Source organism: Rattus norvegicus, chromosome 1, assembly GCF_021556685.1.
Source record: "Rattus norvegicus strain SHRSP/BbbUtx chromosome 1, alternate assembly SHRSP_T2T, whole genome shotgun sequence".
Taxonomy (NCBI): domain Eukaryota; kingdom Metazoa; phylum Chordata; class Mammalia; order Rodentia; family Muridae; genus Rattus; species Rattus norvegicus.
Window position 1 is genome coordinate 244,713,370 of NC_141534.1, and position 7,526 is coordinate 244,720,895.

The following is a 7,526-nucleotide window of genomic DNA, read 5'->3' on the forward strand; positions in this document are numbered from 1 at the left end:
GGGTCTCTCTCTTTCAAATTTAAGCATCATTTATTTTTTGCATTGTTTTAAAATATTTTTAATTTATAAATTTATTTATTTATGTACTTTATATACCAATGTCAATTCCCCTCCTCCCACTACCCCCTCATGCAAATCCTTCCCTCATTCCACCTTCCCCTTCTTTTTGGAGAATAAATTTTGCTTACACATAGACTCCCTTGTGGACACACATACACACATACTGGCACACACAGCCACACATATGTGCACACAGAGATACAAGTATGCACACAAGAACACACACACACTCATGCACTTTTTGTTTCTATTTTGATCACCACCACTATATCAATATCTCAAGGCAGTTTCTCCGCCCCATGAAAGTAATCATAATTAGTGTGTCTGAAATTTTGTTTAGATTGTCTTACTTGATAGTTATTATGTAGAATAACATTTGAATGGATTGTTTCCATTTCCTGAAATAAATAAATACCTTAGTCTCTTTTGGTAAATCTGACCCTTACTTGGAAATCCCCCTATTCACCCCTAACTACTGGAAGTTTAAATAAAATCTTAGGCTACCATATCTCCTTTTTAAGCAAGAATTCAAAAGTATAAGCTTATTTAAATAACTATGATAAGCTTTGTAATTATAAAATAATATTTTAATAAAAATGTAAGATTAAGTGATGATGAAAAACAAAAATTCTCAATTTCAAGGACTGATTAAATAGAAGATTCCGTATATTTCTTACCTTGGGACAAATCCTGTTGCTGCTTCATAATAATCAGGAATTTTTCAAAAAGAAAACCTAAAAGACACTTACTCTGCTCGGAAAGTTCTTTTGGAGCTCATAAAGGTTAACAATTTGTTTGCTTTTCATGTAAAGATAAATTTTAAAGTGTGTTTATTTGCCCTTTAATAGCTCTCATATTTCATGAGGTCCAACAGACGCTTCATTTTTATGACACTCTTGGTGAAATGGGCTTATTTACTGGGACAGAGATAGATTGCATGCAGACAGCAATGGATTAGAACCGTGCATGTCGGGAATGCAGTTCACATGTGGCTCGCACGTGCTTTGCACAGCTTTCAAAAGCTCCCCACACACATTCTTCATGAGGAAATCTGCTAGGCGGTAAGTGATCTGGTTCCAGTTTCTCAGTAAGTCCAAGTTTCTGATTTACTGTCTCATGACTGTGAGGAAATCCAATCTTAGAAATGTGAGCACCAGTAAGAATGAAGAAAGTGTATGTGTGTTTTACAAAGAAGAAGGAGGCCATTCAGGGAATTCACAAGCTTAGCTAAGGGTTCTTAAAATATCTGCAGCATCCTGGGGAAACCAAGCTTTAAAGAAAGGGTTGAAGACTAGTTCTAAAATGGTATCCTTCTTGTATGGATTAAGAAAGGCCTGGGCATTAGACAGCTAAGTTGAGTCTTAGTTCTGTATCTTACTGGTTACATGATGTAGAGAAGAAGGTTTACTTAGTCAGGTTTCTCTTCAGTGTGCAGATGAAGCTGACTCTAAAGGCTGTTCATAGACTTGTGGTTCAGTAATCTTAAAGAAGGTTTTGTAAATTGTCATTTTTCAGTATGGGTTTGTTGCTCACATCTCTGAACATGATTGCTTTAATGGAGTGGCTGAGTTTATTTCTAATTCAGATCATCCTTGAGGATCATGACTTGAGTTTGAAGAAATAAAAGGAAACAAAATATGTCCTCCGGATGCACCCTGGGAAGGTATATTAAACTTTTGCTAATGCTCCCTGGTGACTCAAACATGTAGCTAATTTGGGAACATATTTGGAGCTTATGTTTATCTTATGGCCCAAGAGAGCACCAAAAATGTTGATATCCACATGACATTCTAGAAACGTTTTTATTATAATACCCACAAATACTATTTCTAAGACACATGTTCCTCTGCTCTGTATCTGCATGTGTGCCTTTGGGGTTCCAGGGCAGACCTAGCTTTCAGCTGAATCAGTGATGTGTTGGAAAATGAAGGTGTTGTTATTCTAGGGTTCATGTTATTTGATAATTCGATCATAATTAGTAGGAGTATTTCTAAGTCATATCACACACACACAAACACACACACACACACACACACACACACACACACACACACACAAGGTTAGTGGAAATGAATGGTTATAGGCTTAGAGACCTGTGATTTGGCAATGACACCTTTGTTAATCATCACCCCTTTCCATACATTACACCAAAATTTTACAAATTTTCCATCTCATAGACTACTCTTAACATTTCTACCATAATAATGAGACATTTTTAATGACTTCCTTTTTGGAAATTCCTGGGGATCCCTATGGCCAACTTCACAACATTGACGGTATCTGAGACTTTTCATCCATGCTGCTGCATAGGCACATCAAGGCTAGTCACAATTCTGTCTTTTAATAAATAACATTATCTACTTTAAAAGGCAGGATTCTCTGTCTCAGTGTTGTCAACCAAAACTTGGAATGAAAGACACAGATATGTATAGTCAACTAGAGGTCTCAATACTCAGGATATTTGACTGTATTTGCTGCATACAGGTTTTCAAAATGGCAACTCTCTTGCCAATCAAAATATTCTCACCAGTTAAATAAAATAGACTTTTTCTTCATGAAAAAAGTGCTGGCATGGGGATCTTCAGAAATAATGACTAAAAAAAAAAATGTGCTTTCTGACATTCTCCAAAATAGGTACAGAAGAAGAAAGAAATCACCCAACCGAATCTACCATAAAAATAGACGGTAACAGGTTGGCTCCTGACTCTGACTCTCTTCTGCTCTGTTTTGTGAAGCAACTAAATATTTTCTTTTCAATCTATCTCTAGAGTCTTTAGAATTAGATGTGTGCAAAATTGCAAGTGTCTGAAAAACGTAGAGAGCATATTAGGTACTGGATGTCCTTCTCCCATCTCCATTCTCTGGAGGAAACTGTTAGTAGTGTTACCTGTGTTTTGTAGCATAAACAACATCACATTGTTCAGCAAAGTCCTTCTGATGAATACTCATGAGAATGCGCCAACCAGTACTAGTGGCTAAAAAAAAATCCATCATATGGGATCACGATGGCTTATTTAATCAATGTTTTGGTTTTAAGGTTTTTTTTTATTTTTCTCTATTTATATAGTACAGTATCAAACCTTTATGAAGTTTTGTATTAAGTGGAGGAATAGTTATTAGAATATAGACTTGAATTCAAAGATCTCCGCAAGCAAAGCATTTACAGTTAAATCATTTTGTTGAGATTTTAATACTATTTCTGTGTGTTGAACAATTTCTGTTACGCTTTTAGACTGGAAACATTAAGAAATAACATGATTTTGATTTGTTATCATTAGTAAAATTGATGGGTTTATTGTGACTATCATGTTCAGAATGTTAACCTGTTTTTCCATTTGCTTATAGTAAATATCAGACTTTTGATAATGATAGTAAAACATTTATGTCTAAGTTATCAATTACCTTTTCCCTATTAACATTTTGAACAGTCCTATCAGTTATTACTTTCCTTTATCACATACCATACTTATAAAATACTTCCTTTCTCTTGAGTATATTATAGATAGATATAGATTTAGATAGATAGATAGATAGATAGATAGATAGATAGATAGATAGATAGATAGATAGAGTAGAGATAAGATAGAGATAGATATCCTACATTATACATTTGGACAAGCAGAAATTTATTCACAGACAATATAAATTTTTAATTACTTATTACATTTATTCAAAGACAGTTTTATTGGTACGTGAAAGACATATGAAATGGTAGCTAGTAGCACATAGTTTTCCATGTATAGCGATCTCTCCTGGAGACCGATTCACCTTCTGTATAGTATGGCTTTAATTAGTCATTCTCCTGCTCTTAGTCCTTTCATCTTTAAAAATAAGGATTTGAAACTACATATTTGGTAGGATTTGAAGAATAAACTAAGACACCTGCTAATGTGCTTTGTCACTTGTAATGAAATATGCCACAAGCTCCCATTGCCGTGATAAATAGAACCCCAGCTGTCAAGCTTTCACCCATGCAATGAACTACATCACCCCAAACTGTGAGCCAATATAGATAGTTCTTCCCTTAAGTTGTCTTCATAAAAAGTTCCGTCACACTAATGAGAGAGGTACTTAGTGCAGAAAGTCAACACTGATTAAAGGAGTGATTCTGTGAAAAGCCTAGTGCTGTGGTTCTTGGGCCTTAGAATATGGTTTACAAGAGGAATGTGGAAGAGTTTAAACTGTGGAATGGATAAATCCTGGAAATATGTGAGAAGAGATTGGTGGGCCTTCATGGTAGAAGTTCAGAATACGAAAATAATAATAGAAATATAGATAGGAAAGATTTTGCTCTTGGGACAAAGACTCTATAAGGAATTGAACTCATGACCATTCATATTGTCCTCTGGCCATTGCCAGATCCTGTCTGCCTATCCTAGAAATTTAAGTGAAGCTGAAACAAAATAGAGAAATTTGATTGGTGGAGGACAGGTAAAGCTGTGGAATGGTTACTCCTCGCAACTTTTAGCCTAATTTATAATGAGAGAAAGCAGAAATTTGAAAGAGGAAGATGTGGGGAAAGTAAAGGTGCGTGAGTGAGTTCAAAGGTGTGAGCAGAGTGGCTACTTACAAAACAGTCATAGGCAAAGCAGCAGTCATTGCTAATGATTAGTATAATTAGAGAGAAACTTCTCCGTCTGCACCGGGATAATACATTAATGGTCCCTTGACTCTTGTCCATCAAATGCTCCAGTAAGACCAGAAGGGAAGCGTTTTCCTGGACTGAGTGCAAAAGTACATCAGGACCACTAAAGTTGCAATGAAGGAGGAACACACAGTATCTCAACCTGCCAGCCGAAGTCATCATCCATAAAGGCTTGAAGAGGAGAAGGTGTCACAGAAGCGTCTTTACCAAGGCTTCAGAAAAGCTGCTGAGGCCGGACAGCATGTGTCCGGTGAGCTTCTCAGTGTACAACCGCTGAGTGAGGTCGTTCTCAAGTCAGGAACCTGAAGCTTGAGTTTCAGCAGCTTCTAGAATAAAACGCCAAGGCTGTGAGACATCTCACAAGGGAAGTTTACATACACTGAATGGGGCTAGTCAAAGGGAAAATTGATGTGTAGGAGGTAACAAGGCCATGGTATCACTGGGATACTGAAGCTTACTGGGTCCCAGATGATGCCACTACATGACTCCAGATACTGAACCAGGCACTGTACATTTTTGTCCTTTCACTGCTGGGGTTCAGTCCTGCCCTGGTCTTGTCTTTATTCCTATTCTCCTACTTCACCACCTTGAACTAGGAATGTTTAATGTTTTATTTTCACATTTTGTTAAATTTTACAGAGGCTCATAATTAATTTAAAAGTTTGCTGTGGGACAGTGGACCATGCCAGGAAACCTGGTAAGGCAGAATGGGTCTGAGACCCTGGAAACTCACTGGATACACACCTGAGATGGTAAGCATCTCCCTACTATCTGTTAGATTTCTGGCCTCTCTGTCAGATTATGGAACCTGCTCCATACTCTCCATGTTGGAAGCCCAAAACAGAGTTCTCCATGTTAATGAGGTAGTGAGAGGCCCTGAGGGTTTAGCCAATAAGCTTCCCTTCTGGGACATTGCTTCCTGCAACGGGTATTTAATCTCTGGTCCAACCCTGAGGGCTGGTATACATCCATTTTCCACAATGAAGTTAATAATTAATATGGATAAACATAGATTGTCTCTTTCATCAAGATCTACAATGGAGAGCATGAAGAAAAGCCTTCACCTATAAAGCCGCAGCATAAGACTTCCATAGAAGGCCTCTATGCACTTCTGGCCTACCCCTGCCAAGCTAAGAACAATCACCACTGAGCTAAGCCAGAGCTCCCATTACACCTGGCTCAGGGCTAGACACTATCCTCAACCTTATGAGTCCCCAATGGCCCCAGTCTCGCCCTGAGCCTGTGGACCCCTGATCCTTCATTCCCAACTCCTCTGTGCGATACCCCAGGGACGACCAGAAGTCCAGGGGTCTAGGAACACCAACTGTTTGCCTTCCCCCATTTTAGACTGCGTTTTTCCACCCCAAAGCAGTGTCTCAGCACTTCCCTAGAGCCCAACACCCGACAGCAAGGACATGGGATGAACACAGTCAAGCTCCCTGAGTTTTGCCTCTCAGGGTAAAACATGGACCCACCGTTTACCTTGAATCTTAGAGGAGACTTTGGAGATTTTAAAGGTGCTGTAACGGAATACATTTTGCCTTATGAGATTGCTATAAGCCTATGGGAGTTGGTATGAGATTGGACCATGAAAAGAAGTTAATAAACATCAACTGTCCATGTCATTGTTTGATTCCTAAATAAGAATTACAATTAATTTCTGTGGTGATGGAAGCGTCTTACGAGGGAGAACGTGTCTGGTATGTCTTCATGGCAAGCTATCCATTATGCTACTGGTGAGGTTAATCTTACTGAGGCAGAACTGGCTCCCAAGTCAAGCAAGATAATTAGTTTCATATGTTTGCCTGCAAAGATAAAATAGATACTGTCATTCTGTGTGAAAATGATATAGCCTTCCTTCAACAAATTCGGCCAGATTGTGAGCCGGCCAGCATTATAAAGATAAATGGGTTACAATTAAAGCTCGGAAGGAAAGAATGACAAGGCATCCAACGTAACTGGCATCACCTGTGGAGTGAGTTTCGTTTTTCCTGCAGCTACAAGGCTTCCTGTTCACCCTGGCTAGATGCCTCTGCTTGTTTGTAGTAGGTGAATGGCGGAACGTGTCTCATTGGGAAACTGAAACTTTGAATCAAATAGAGAAGCCACTGCCAGATAGCATGTCCAGACTCTACCCTACCATGTCACAACTTACATAACCGCCTGCTTGCGCAACAAGATGCCTGCATTTAAACTGAGGACATGTTAACACTCTTTTCTCGATCTTCTCATAAGGAATGGTTGGCTGGAAATTCTGTGTGCATTCTGCAAAGAACTCGTGGATTCCAAAGCCACTTTAGATAACTAGGGATAATATAGTCTACAAAGCCAACCTATGAAGGTTTTTTTAAGTAAAGAAATTCATGTAAGATGTCCCATCTCTGTTTAATCAGTATTCTTGGAAAGGAGCAGGTGTGCAGAGGACCATCTCTCCAGAGTCTCAAAAACAAAGTTCTGGGAGATCTCAGGAGATACTTGTCAATAGAAGTGGGCCCCATTGCACAGTTACATATGTGTGTTCAATTAGTTCTGCAGTAAACACATTCTGAAAACTTAGAAATAGTTCTAGTGACTGAGGATTGATTTTAGTTGCCTCCTGAGATCCTTCTTCATTTTCCATTTGGCAAGATGATCTTGGTAGCCTTCATGTCGACATTTCAGATGGGAAAGGACAGAAGGACGGCCAAGATGATTAGCTTATTAATAAAGGATCCATCTGCCTACACGGCACTATCTGTTATCTTCATCAGATAACACCTTGCCCTAAACTACCCTTTACTGTTGAGTGTGTCATAAACATGAATCCACAGATAGTCTACTA

General features: G+C 38.6%; 1 long non-coding RNA gene across 1 annotated transcript; it reads right to left on the reverse strand.

The window, feature by feature from the left end:
- Positions 1-3,056: 3,056 nt before the first annotated feature.
- On the reverse strand, positions 3,057-6,827 carry LOC147997101 (uncharacterized). The gene is made up of 3 exons (XR_015653241.1): positions 6,674-6,827; positions 6,188-6,510; positions 3,057-5,031 (listed from the first exon to the last, which is right to left on the reverse strand). It is a non-coding gene; the product is annotated as an uncharacterized LOC147997101 (long non-coding RNA).
- Positions 6,828-7,526: the final 699 nt, after the last annotated feature.